Source organism: Symphalangus syndactylus, chromosome 4 (assembly GCF_028878055.3).
Source record: "Symphalangus syndactylus isolate Jambi chromosome 4, NHGRI_mSymSyn1-v2.1_pri, whole genome shotgun sequence".
In the NCBI taxonomy this organism is placed as follows: Eukaryota; Metazoa; Chordata; class Mammalia; order Primates; family Hylobatidae; genus Symphalangus; species Symphalangus syndactylus.
This window is the reverse complement of record NC_072426.2, coordinates 69,527,591-69,541,212: the sequence shown is the minus strand read 5'-3', so window position 1 is coordinate 69,541,212 and position 13,622 is coordinate 69,527,591. Positions and strand designations below refer to the sequence as shown.

General features: G+C 42.8%; 1 long non-coding RNA gene across 1 annotated transcript in view; it reads left to right on the top strand.

Annotated features, from left to right (window-relative positions):
• The window catches only part of LOC134736349 (uncharacterized), a 28,738-nt gene extending 15,966 nt beyond the window's left edge, over positions 1-12,772 (top strand). The window contains exon 2 of the long non-coding RNA XR_010120311.1: positions 12,025-12,772. This is a non-coding gene — a long non-coding RNA (uncharacterized lncRNA). The remainder of the gene's footprint in view (positions 1-12,024) is intronic.
• The last annotated feature ends 850 nt before the right edge of the window (positions 12,773-13,622 follow it).

Genomic DNA, 13,622 nt, shown 5'->3' with positions numbered 1-13,622 from the left:
CCCACGTGTTGTGCGAGGGACCCAGTGGGAGGTAATTAATCATAGGAGGTAATTGAACCTCCACGCTGGTCTCATGATGTAAGTTATCACGAGATCTGATGGTTTTATATGCACTTTACTGTGCACTTCTCCTTGCTGCCACCATGTGAAGAAGGATGTGTTTGCTTCCCCTTCCACCATGATTGTGAGTTTCCTGAGGCCTCCCCAGCCCTGTGGAACTGTGAATCAATTAAACCTCCTTGTAAATTACCCGGTCTTGGATATGTCTTTATTAGCAGTGTGAGAACGGACTGGGAAATAAAAGTAAAATACACTGGGAAAAAAAAGTAAAAAGAGATGCTTTGTAAAAGGAAGTTTCATCTAAAATAATTTCAGCAGTGGCCCTTTGTGGCTTGAATTATATCACAGTCACTTTTGTTATAAAAGTTTTTAATTTTTTTAATAAATAAAAATCTCTTGAGCATCCATAGTGCATTCCAGATTCAAAATTCTATTAAGGCACAAAAGGAGAGTAAAAGAAGTATAAAATATGCTCTCCCTTACATTAAAGAATTTATAATACAGCTGCAAACAGATCTCTTAGGGCTCTAATCAACGTTTTAATCACGAATGAAGGCAAAACACACATGGAGATCATCAGAAGTTAAATAAAACCCTGTGTGTTCAACCTTGGTGTCAGCCCTGCCTCCCTGAGCCCTCCCAGGAGCTGTTGAAAGCCTGAACCCCCTACTTTCCAGGCTCCCCAGCACACAGAGAGGCATCTGAGAAGTGAGTGGTGGGCAGAGGAACCATTCTTCCCCAGAAACACATGGACATCTGGCCCAGCGCAGTGGCTCACGCCTGTAATCCCAGCACTTTGTGAGGCCGAGGTGGGCAGATCACAAAGTCAGGAGATCAAGACCATCCTGGCTAACACGGTGAAACCCCGTCTCTGCTAAAAAAAATACAAAAAATTAGCCGGGCATGGTGTTGAGCGCCTGTAGTCCCAGCTATCTGGGAGGCTGAGGCAGGAGAATAGCGTGAACCCGGGAGGCAGAGCTTGCAGTGAGCGGAGATGCGCCACTGCACTCCAGCCTGGGCGACAGAGCGAGACTCTGTCTCAAAAAAAAAAAAAAAACAGAAACACATGGACATCTGCACATGCAGACAGCTGACATCGGTGTCAGCCCAAGGTTTTTGACGGTCCTCTGAGAATCACCCACGTCAGTGCTGAGGATTGGTGGTGGCTTTTCTGTGATCCCTGACTTCTGCCATTTCTGCCTTTTTTATCTTCAGAGGTCATATAAGTCTCTAGTTCCCAATAATAAACTCCTTATTCAAATTTCTTAGGTTGCTCTTATTTTCCTGACTAATGGAATACAACTCATCAGTTTGTGTGTGTGTGTGTGTGTGTGTGTGTGTGTGTGTGTGTGTGTGTGCGTTTTGTTTTTTTAAAGGAAAGGGTCTCACTTTGTTGCTTAGGCTGGAGTGCAGTGGTGTGAGCGTAGCCCACTGCAGCTTCAAACTCCCGGGCTCAAGTAATCCTCCCACCTCAGCCTCTTAAGTAGCTAGGATTACAGGCATGCACCACCATGCCCGGCTAGTTTTTGTGGGGTTTGTTTGTTTGTTTGTTTTGAGATGGTGTCTCACTCTGTTGCCCAGGCTGGAGGGCAATGGCACAATCTTGGCTCACTGCAACCTCCGCCTCCCAGGTTCAAGTGATTCTCCTGCCTCAGCCTCCCGAGTAGCTGGGATTACAGGCTCCTGCCATCATGCCCCTCTAATTTTTGTAGAGATGGGGTTTCACCATGTTGGCCAGGCTGGTCTTGAACTCCTGGCCTCAGGTGATCTGCCTGGCTTGGCCTCCCAAAGTGCTGGGATTACGGATGTGATTCACTATGCCCGGCCTTTTAATTTGTTTTTAGAGACAGAGTCTTGCTATGTTTCCCAGGCTGGCCTTGAACTTCTGGTTTCAAGTGATCCTCCTGCCTCAGTTTCCCAAATCATTGGAATTACAGGTATGAGCCACTGTGCCTGGTTCAGTTTCTTTGTTATTTGTCACGCACTTGTATAGCATTTACTCTATATGAGCCATGCCCAGTGCTTTAAAATGTTAACAAATGTAGTCCTCATAATAATCCTATAAGGTAGGTATGATTATTTTTCCCTAGTAGGAACGGACAGATTAAATAACTTCCCTAAGGTCATAGAGCTAGTAAGTAGTGGAACTGGGGCCGGGCGCAGTGGCTCCTGCTTGTAATCCCAGCACTTTGGGAGGCCGAGGCGGGCGGATCACGAGGTCAGGAGATCGAGACCATCCCGGCTAACACAGTGAAACCCTGTCTCTACTAAAAATACAAAAAAAAAAAAAAAAAAAAAAAATTAGTTGGGTGTGGTTAGCCGGGTGTAGGGGCAGGCGCCTGTAGTCCCAGCTACTCGGGAGGCTGAGGCAGGAGAATGGTGTGAACCCAGGAGGCGGAGCTCGCAGTGAGCCCAGATCGCACCACTGCACTCCAGCCTGGGAAACAGAGCGAGACACCATCTCAAAAAAAAAAAAGTAGTGGAACTGCAACTCAATGAACCCAGTATTTTGACTACACAGTCCATGCTTTTATTCTTATAATTTTTGCAAAGAATGCCTGTGAGACTGTATGAGTCTGCTCCAGCTGGTGAGGATGTAGAGATATTGGGCCCCTAGGGCACTGGTGGTGAAAATGTAAAATGATGCAGATATATGGCAGTTCCTCAAAAAAATTAAAAACAGAATTACCATGTGACCTAGCAATTCCACTTCTGGGTATATACCCCAAAGAACTGAAAACAGGATCTCTAAGAGCTATCTGTGCACTCGTGTTTTGAGCAGGATTATTCACAATAACTAAAAGGCAGAAGCAACTCAAGGGTCCATGAACAGATGAATGGATAAACAAAATGTGGCATATACATGCAGTCGAGTACTATTAGGCCTTAAAGAGGAAGAAAATTCTGGCACATGCTACAACATGGATGAACCTGGAGGATATTAGGCTAAGTGAAATAAGCCAGTCACAAAAAGGCAAATACTGTATGATTCCATTTATATGAGGTACCCAGAGTAGTCAAACTCATAGAGACAGAAAGTAGAATGGTGGTTGCCAGGGGCCGGGGTGAGGGGAATGTGGAATTAATGTTTAATGGGTACAGATTTCAGTTTTGTAAAATGAAAAGTTCTGGGGATGGATGGATGGTGATGACAGTTGCCCAAGAATGTGAATGTATATAATGCCACTGAACTGTATGCTTAAAAATGGTATCAGTGGTAAATTTTATGTATATTTTACCACAATTGAAAAAAAAAAAACATAAAGAAGTGACATCTCATCATTTCTGCCATATTCTATTGGCTAATCCTAACCCTAACCCTAACCCTCACACAAAGAGAGAAGAATTAAGTTTCTTCTCTTAAGGGAGGCAGTATCAGAGGATTTGTGGATATATCTTTAAAACCATCACATCATTTTGGAAGACTACCATTCTGAAATAGACATAATTAGCATAAATGTAGAAAAATGCTCAAACTACTTGCTTCAAGTACTTGTCACAAACTACTTCAGTGGACAGACTTCATGCCAAGACTGATCTAGAAGGCAAGGACAGGTTTTTTTGTGTGGTTTTGTTTTGTTTATTTTTTTGAGACAGAGTCTCTGTCGCTCAGGCTGGAGTGCAGTGGCATGATCTCAGCTCACTGCAACCTCTGCCTCCTTGGTTCAAGCCATTCTCCTGCCTCAGCCTCCCAAGTAGCTGGGATTACAGGCTCCCACCATCTCGTCTGGCTAATTTTTGTGTTTTTAGTAGATACGGGGTTTCACCATGCTGGCCAGGCTGGTCTCAAACTCCCGAGCTCAAGCAATCCATCCGCTTCGGCCTCCCAGAGTGCTAGGATTACAGGTGTGAGCCACTGCACCTGGCCGACAATGGCAGTATTTATCCTTCCATTGTCATTAGTGCTTAGCATTGATCTGCTCACACATGGGGTCTTGAAATCTGAATTGGTTTACTACAGAGAATAAAATATTGATAAAGAGATTGGTATCCATGAAACATATTCTTTAAAAACAAGATTCTATCTTTAATGATTTAAAATAAAAAATAAGTCCCTAAAGGGCTATATTTGAAATTGTAGCCCCACAACATACAGAGCTGGTGACACAATTTGTAACCTGCATATTTGCTGAATTGCTTGAGCTTGTATAGAGAGCATTAGAACGTGTGTACAGAGAGTGTATAGAGAGATTATAGAGGCTTCTTATTTATTTATGTATTTATTTTAGAGATAGATTCTTGCTCTGTCACCCAGGCTGGAGTGCAGTGACACAATCCTAGCTCACTGCAGCCTCAAACTCCTGGGCTCAAGTGATCCTCCCACCTGAACCTCCCAAGTAGCTGAGACTGCAGGTTCAGGCCACCACATGCCTAGCTAATTTTTAAAATTGTTTGTAGAGATGGGATCTCGCTGTGTTGCCCAGGCTGGTCTCGAACTCCTGGCCTCAAGTGATTCTCCTGCCTCAGCCTTCCAATGTGTTGAGATTACAGGCGTGAGCCACTGGGCCCTGCCTCCAGAGGCTTCTGTATGGATTCCGCTGGCTGTGATCTCTATGCACTAACACCCTGGGCCTCTCAGTCACAGAATGGAATGGGACAGGTTATAGAGCTGGTCAGAGCGGGTGTGGCAGGTAATAAGCATCTACCTGTTGTTTTAAAATACCCTCAAAATTCTATGCAAGATCATAATCAAGTAGAGAATGCTCAAAAGAGCATTTTCCACTTCCTCCCAAAGCAATTGGCTAACATACGCACTGTTAATAATTCTCTTAAGTAGCTTAATTTTTGCTGTGTATACTGATAATTTAATTTTTTTCCTCTCAGATGTATTCATCTGTTTCTTCCTGCATTTCTTTTTCCTTTCTGATGAAAGAACGAAACCTCAAACCATTTCTAATTTAAGCTAACACTGCACAGGCTTTTTTGTAATATTGTATTTGCTTTCCTTCCTCTTCTCTTTCTCCAGAGTGTGTTACAGAAGAGTTGTAGCTATTTCTCAATTTTAAACAGCTGCTTTCTGGGGAAACAAACCAGCCAGAGAATAAACTTAAAAAAAAAAAAAAAAAAGATCAGCACCTTCTCTCTTGCTTTTTATTTGTTTTATTTGTTATTCGTCATGTCTGTGGTTATGGCTCCTCCAGGAGACCACAGAATTTTATCAAAAGAATTGCACATAAATCACAGCCTATTTTTACCAAAACTGGGATTTCTCTTTTTTTTGAGACGTAGTCTTGCTCTGTCACCCAGGCTGGAGTGCAGTGGCACGATCTCGGCTCACTGCAAGCTCTGACTCCCAGGTTCAAGCCATTCTCCTGCCACAGCCTCCTCAGTAGCTGCGATTACAGGCGCCCACCACCATGCCTAGCTAATTTTGGTATTTTTAGTAGAGATGGGGTTTCACTATGTTGGCCAGGCTGGTCTTCAATTCCTGACCTCAAGCGATCCACCTGCCTTGGCCTCCTAAAGTGCTGGGGTTACAGGTGTGAGCCACTGCGCCCGGCCAATTCATTTTTCTTTCAGAATCTCTTCCTTCTCCCTCCCCTTTCCTCTCCCTCCCTCCCTCCCTCCCTCTCTCTATTGGGGCTGAAGGAGTTGACATTCTTCTTTCCATTTCTAGTGGTCACTAGCAGTTCTACCATCAGCATTACCGTCACTGCTGAGTAACTGCACAATTTCTCCTCCTCCCTTCCAGTCCTACACAAACACAAGTGCCTATGAGTTGGGAGGTTTTTCCTTTTGTCTTTGTGGGAGGGGTGGGGCAGTTGTAGTTTCATTTGAGTTTGCTCATGTGTATTTTGCCACTCCCCTGCTAACGTAGGAGCAAAGGAGCTAAACTAAGTACCAACAGAATATTTAACATTTGCCAGCACTGAACTGGTGCTGACAGGACCAGGGTTGTTCCCTGACATCGCCTCTTCCTTGGCCAGTGAGAGACTTGTGCTGTGTAGCTGACATAGCCCCTTGGACTCCAAGTTCACTTTCCTGTATATCTAAGTCTTCCGTTTTTAAAAGATTGTCATTTTCAAAATGAAAGTCAACAATAATTACCAGTTTAATTATTTATTTTATCACATTAGCTCCTTATTAACGATCAAAAATCAGAAGTCTCTCAAGAAATTGTACCATATCGAAGACAGTTTTCTATACATATAAAGTTCTGAAAGTGGATGCAATTGTTGTCAGTATGGTAAAGCAAATATGAATATTAAGGTTGGGTTGCCCCAGGAAGCAGACTCTGAGACGGAAACTAGTGGGCAGGATCTTTATTAAGGAGTGTTCCTGACCACTATGGAGAACAGTTTGGAGGTTCCTCAAAAAATTAAAAATAGAGCTACCATATGACTCAGCAATCCCACTGCTGTTATATACCCCAAAGAAAGGAAATTAGTATAGTGAAGAGATATCTGCACTCTCTTGTTTGTTGCAGCACTGCTCACAATAGCCAGGATTTGAAAGCAACCTAAGTGTCCATAAACATATGAATGGATAAAGAAAACATGGCACATATACATGATGGAGTACTATTCAGCTATAAAAAACATGAGATCCTGCCATTTGCAACAACATGGATGGAACTGAAGATCATTATGTTACGTGAAATAAGCCAGGCACAGAAAGACAAACATGACATGTTCTCACTCATTTGTGGGATCTAAAAATCAAAACAATTGAACTCATGGACATAGAGAGTAGAAGGATAGTTACTAGAGGCTGGGAAGGTTAGTGAGGGGTCAGGGGGAAGTGGAGATGTTTAATGAGTTCAAAAAATAGTTAGCAACAATGAATAAGACCTATAATTTGATAGCACAACAGGGTGCCTATAGTCAATAACAACTTAATTGTACATTTTAAAATAAGAGGCCGGGCGCGGTGGCTCACGCTGTAATCCCAGCACTTTGGGAGGCCGAGGCAGGCAGATCACAAGGTCAGGAGATCGAGACCATCCTGGCTAACACAGTGAAACCCCGTCTCTACTAAAAAAATACAAAAAAAAAAAATATTAGCTGGGCACGGTGGCAGGCACCTGTAGCCCCAGCCACTCGGGAGGCTGAGGCAGGAGAATGGCGTGAACTGGAGAGGCGGAGCTTGCAGTGAGCCGAGATTGCACCACTGCACTCCAGCCTGGGCTACAGAGCGAAACTCTGTCTTAAACAAACAAACAAACAAACAAAAAAACTAGAAGAGTATAACTGTATTGTTTGTAACACAAAGGATAAATGCTTGAGGGGACGGATTCCCCATTCTCCATGATACGATTACTATGCATTTCACGCCTGTATCCATACAGCTCATGTACCCCATAAATATATACACCTGTACACCTGCTATGTACCCACAAAAATTTTTTTTTTAATATTTTTTTAAAGGAGTGTTCCTGGGAGCTTACCTTGAGAAGGAAGGAGAAGGGACAGGGAAGATTAGGCAAAGGGAGAAGTTGGGCTCGGATGGAGTTTTGACAAATGCTGTAATCACAGAGAGCTCTGAACCCAGGAAGGCCTTCCAGAGCTGTCACAGTTGAGTGAGAGGATGTGTCAATTAGTCACTGGACATGGGCCACCCTGGGAAGGGCAAATGACCTTGGGTAAGGTTTTTCAGCTGAGGCAATTCCGAAAATGACAGCTGTCTCGTGGCAGAACCTCCCACAGCTCTGGGACTGAGGCCTTCATTCCTGAAGGGGAACCTGGGTGGTACATTACAGTGTTCACTACGCCCGGCATGCCCTTTTGCAAGAAGAGCACACCAAATTCTGTGTCTGAAAGTGGAGAACGCACATGAACCTGTGGCAAGGTCATCACTGTGGTGCGGGCAAAGCCTCTGCACCCTGAGACTGGTCCATGATCACCAGGCAAGCTCTGATCATAGCAGTCCCAGAAAGAAGAGTAGGCAAAGAAGTTTATAATCCCCTGCACCCCCTCTGAGTCTCTTCCATTATTCTAACTTTCCAATGACAACTCAGCTGACACTCGACCTCTCACGCTTGAGCAGGGGAAGAGTTGGCTTTCCAGCTGGAACGAAGACCCAGCCGCATGCCTGCATTCACACCTCTTCCAGTCTCTTTCTCTCTCTCTTTTTCTTTCTTTCTTTCTCTCTTTTCTTTCCTTCCTTCCTTCTTTTCTTTTTTCTTTTCTTTTCTTTTCTTTTTTCTTTTCTCTTTCTTTCTTTCTTTCTTTCTTTCTTTCTTTCTTTCTTTCTTTCTTTCTTTCTTTCTTTCTTTCTTCCTTCCTTCCTTCCTTCCTTCCTTTTTCTTTCTTTTTTCTTTCTCTCTCTTTCTTTCTTTCTGACAGAGTCTTGCTCTGTCGCCCAGGCTGGATGCAGTGGCACAATCTCAGCTCACTGCAACCTCCACCTCCCGGGTTCAAGCAATTCTCTGCCTCAGCCTCCTGAGTAGCTGGGATTACAGGCGTCCGCAACCACGCCCAGCTAATTTTTGTATTTTTAGTACAGACAGGGTTTCACCATCTTGGCCGGGCTGGTCTTGAACTCCTGACCTCGTGATCCACCTGCCTCGGCCTCCCAAAGTGCTGGGATTACAGGAGTGAGCCACCGCACCCGGGCCCGATCTTTTTCTTTTTTAATATATATTTTACAATATGGGATCTCACTACATTGCCCAGGCTGGTCCAAAACTCCTGAGCCAAAGCAATCCTCTGGCCTCGGCCTCCCAAGTACCCAGGACTACAGGTGCAGCCACCACACCCAGCTCTCCCAGTCTTACACCTTCCCTCAGATGTCACCCAAATAAATCTTTCCCCTTTCTCATACTTAAGTCCTACTTACTTTCCTTTTGTGATAACCCAAAAATATGGGCCAATGTGTGGAAGGGGTGACTTTTCTGGAACTATAATTCCCCCTGGCCTTTTTTTTTTTTTCTCTCCCCCTGTGGCCAATTGACCCTGATAATGGAATACCCTTATCAACACCCTTTTAATGGAATATGGCTGTCAAGAATCCCCACCTACACCATGTTTTTCTAATGTCATTTTGGAGGAGCAATATCAAAAATAGATACCACCTTCTCACATTCTGGAATGATTTGCATTAAACTCACAAAGGTAAATAGAAGAATAAGGCAGAACTACCTAAAAACCATGATCAATCCTTTATGTCAGGACAAGAGAATGTATTCATATTTCCCTTCGAAGTTTTCTTTCAGAGTTGAGCTTTGTAAACATGCGTATTGGAATATGTTACAGATTCTGCTACGGAAGCACCAGGGATTCTGTCTAGGTCCTGCTGGCCACACAGAAAGCCAATCACTGACACAATGAATATTGCCAAGGGAGAAAGGCTTTTTTTAAAAAAAAAATTATTTATTTATGTATTTATTTTTTGAGACGGAGTCTCGCTCTCTCTCCCAGTCTGGAGTGCAGTGCACTCAGCTCACTACAAGCTCTGCCTCCCGGGTTCAGGCCATTCTCCTGCCTCAGCCTCCTGAGTAGCTGGGACCACAGGCACCCGCCACCACGCCCAGCTAATTTTTTGTATTTTTATTAGAGACGGGGTTTCAACATGTCAGCCAGGATGGTCTCGATCTCCTGACCTCGTGATCCACCCACCTCAGCCTCCCAAAGTGCTGGGATTACAGGTGTGAGCCACCGCGCTCGGCCGAAGGCTTTAATCAGGTGCTGCAGTCAAGGAGATGAGAGCTCTTTCTCAAATCATCTCCCTGATGACTAAAAGTAGGGGTTTATATAACAGGGAGGAAATGTAACAATGTGTAAGAAAACAGGAAGTAGGGAGGGGCTAGGAAACAATCATGACAAATGAGGGGTCCATGTGTCATTGGATGTGGTTGCCTGGTGAGTTTAAGTTCTTTGACAATTTTTTTTTTTTGAGAGGCCTGAAGTTGATTTGTTAAGGAAGGAACTCACATAAAACAAATGTAAGTTTCAACGTTTAAGACCAGAAGGGTCAATTTTTGTTTATCCAAAAAAAAAAAAAGTAAACAAAACAAAACCAAAACAAAAAACCCAAAACTCTCTATGGGATTATTGGGTCAGTTTAGTTCTGTGACTTGTTTGTATTTACAGAAGAATCTTCCAACTTTATATTTTATTTGAAATCTTTGGCTTTGAGCACTGAATAATGACAGATCACTACCAGTTATTTTAGATTGACTAGAATCAAGTAGGGCTTTCTGTGTATACAGTGGGAAAATAGTTGGACTGAATCAGTGAGGAGGAGCTGAATGGGAGTTGAGATTCTTTTCTATTTTCTTAGATAGATAAGAAATTGAGAGGACCTGAAAGACCTTTGATGAGATAAATGATATAATGTTGAAGTCAGAAGGTTTTCTTCTATTTATTTATTTAAGACAGGGACTCAGCTGGGCGCGGTGGCTCACGCCTGTAATCCCAGCACTTTAGGAGGCTGAGGCAGGCGGATCTCGAGGTCAAGAGATCGAGATCATCCTGGCCAACATGATGAAACCCCTTCTCTACTAAAACTACAAAAATTAGCTGGGCATGGTGGCACACATCTGTAGTCCCAGCTACTCAGGAAGCTGAGGCAGGAGAATCGCTTGAACCTGGGAGGCGGAGGTTGCAGTGAGCCGAGATCGCGCCACTGCACTCCAGCCTGGTGACAGAGCGAGATTCTGTCTCAAAACAAACAAACAAACAAACAAAAAAAAAAACAAGACAGAGTCTCCCTGCGTCACCCAAACTGAAGTGCAGTGGCGCAATCATAGCTTACTGCAGTCTCCACCTCCCAGGCTCAAGTGTTCCTTCCACCTGAGCCTCCTGAGTAGCTGGGAGGACAGGTGTGTGCCACCACATCTGGCTAATTTAAAACAATTTTTTTTGTAGAGGCAGGGTCTCTATGTTGCCTAGGCTGGTCTTGAACCCCCAGCCTCAAATGATGCTTCCGTCTTGCCCTCCCAAAGGGCTGGGATTACAGGCTTGAGCCATCATGTCTGGCCAGTTTTCTTCTATTTTAAAAGGAATTTTAAAGTAATGACAGAGGAAGGAAAGCATAGAAAGCAAGTACTGCACGATAGGAAGAAATAAAAATATGCAAAAAAAAAAAAAATCAGTAAGCCGTGTAAAGGGATCTCTCAAAAGAAAAAGATGGAAAAGAAGAAATAATCCTTTGGAGGCATCAGTTCAATCTCTTAACGCTAATTCATAATATTTATGATTTGAATTTCTGTTTTGCTTATGAGATAATACTAATTTTTAAATTTTTGGTTGTCTTGGAGTTCCATCAAGTTTTATATTGGTGACATCGAGTGCTAAAAGCTCATCCATTCTAAAAACACTGCTGGATACAGCCACAGGCCAGAACTGCTAGTCTTAACATCCTTCCTCTATTTCTTACTTGTCCACAGAAGAGAAGCAATTAATTGAGGAGGAAATAGACGCTTAATAGATTTTATCTGTCTTTGTCACGTAGCTAATAAGCATTAAAGCCAGTACGTCTTTAATCCAAGTATGGGTTATCCCAAAGTCCATGCTCTTTCCACCACCTTAGCCTCGTATCTAATAAAGATTTCTGAGTCAACATCAAGAACCTGTTACTGAAAAGATCTAAGAAAATGCCAGAATGAGATTTTTATGGGGCGACTGAATTTCAGAGGAATACATCAGGGAAAGTAAACTGAAGACTTTTAGTTGAGGAAAGAATATCTGATTCTTAAATAAATTACTTAATTTGAAATTCTAAGTATAGTATAGCTGTGATTTTCCAAGGAGAGTGTTCTTAAATTGAATCAGATTCTGAAATATATCAACAACACAGAAAAATGTGTAATTTATATGCTAAATGATTAGACAAACAAGGCAGAGACAAACAGAAAATGGAAACCAGAGGTTATGCTACCATAAATGAAGTAAAGGAGACAAATTGAAATAAAAATAAGATAAAAAAAAAGAGAAGGAACAGAATAGAGCAAAGCAGTTCTTACCACCTCTTTTTAAAATCTTTTCCCTACTTTTCTTGGCCCAACACTTGTGTTCACTGCAGAGAAACAAATGCTGGCCTTGAGACTCAAATAACTACAGTTGACCCTTGAAAATCATGGATTTGAACTGCAAGGTCCACTTATACATGGACTTTTTTCCACCTCTGCCATCCCTGAGACAGCAAGACCAACCCCTCCTCTTCCCTGTCCTCCCTAGCCTACTCAACATGAAGATGACGAGGATGAAGACTTTTATGATGATCCACTTCCATTTAATGAATAGTAACTATATTTTCTCTTCCTTATGACTTTCTTAATAACATTTATTTTATCTAGCTTACTTTATTGTAAGAATACTGTCTATAATATGTAGAACATACAAAATATATATTAATAATTGCCTGTTTATGTTATTGATAAGACTCATGGTTAACAGCAGGCTATTAGTAGCTAAGTTTTGGAGGAGTCAAAAGTTATATATGGATTTTCAACTGTATGGGGTTCAGCACCCCTGATATGGTTTAGCTGTGTCCCCACCCAAATCTCATTTTGAATTGTAGTTCCCATAATCCCCAGTGTCATAGGAGGGACCTGGTGGGAGGTAATAGAATCATGGGGGCAGGTGCTGTTCTTGTGATAGTGAATACATCTCACGAGATCTGATGGTTTTATAAGGGCAGTTTCCCTGCACATGCTCTCTTGCCTGTGGCCATGTAAGACAGGCCTTTGCTCTTCCTTTGCCTTCTTCCATGATTGTGAGGCCTCCCTAGCCATGTGGAACTGAGTCCATTAAACCTCTTTTTCTTTATAGATTACCTAGTCTCAGGTATTTCTTCACAGCAGTGTGAAAATAACTAATACAGCCCCTGACAAAGGTCAGCTCTAATACCAGGAGGTGCAAAGGGAGCTTGGTCCTTCTTTCTTCTGCTCTTGGTCCTTCTTTCTTTCTTCTGTTAAAGACCTTACTGTGAACCCGAGACATCCTGGTTGATACAACCAGAAAGATCAGGAGAGGATTGTAAAGGGAATAACTTTCTCTTGGTGTGAATCTATGTTATTTGATCCTCATCCAAAAGGCAATTGTGTCTCAACTGTTGGGCAACGCTGCCCCACAGCAACCAGTAGCAAGTAGTTACTGACTCAGTTAATACCCTCAAATTATGTCTTTGATATTAATCTCAAGATCATAGAAGATACTAGATAATTCTAGAAGACACTAGAAGATGATTCTCGCATAAGGAAACAATATCAACTCATGTACTAGCATGAAACAATTAGCCCTTTCTCAACAACAACAACAACAACAACACTAACAACAACAAAGTCACTTTGGAAGGCTGAGGAAGGATGATCACTTGAGTTCAGGAGTTTGAGACCAGCCTGGACAACATAGTGAGACCTCCAAAATTAAAAAATGTGGCTGGGTGCAATAGCTCACACCTGTAATCCCAGCACTTTGGGAGGCCAAGGCAGGAGGATTGCTTGAGCCCAGGAGTTTGAGACCAGCCTTGGCGACATAGTGAGACCTTGTTGCTAAAAATCAACACATGCACACACACACACACACATATAGTTTTTGTTTTTTAAACAGAGCCTCACTGTGTGGCCCAGGCTGGAGTGAAGTGGCATGATCTTGGCTCACTGCAACCTCTGCCTCTCT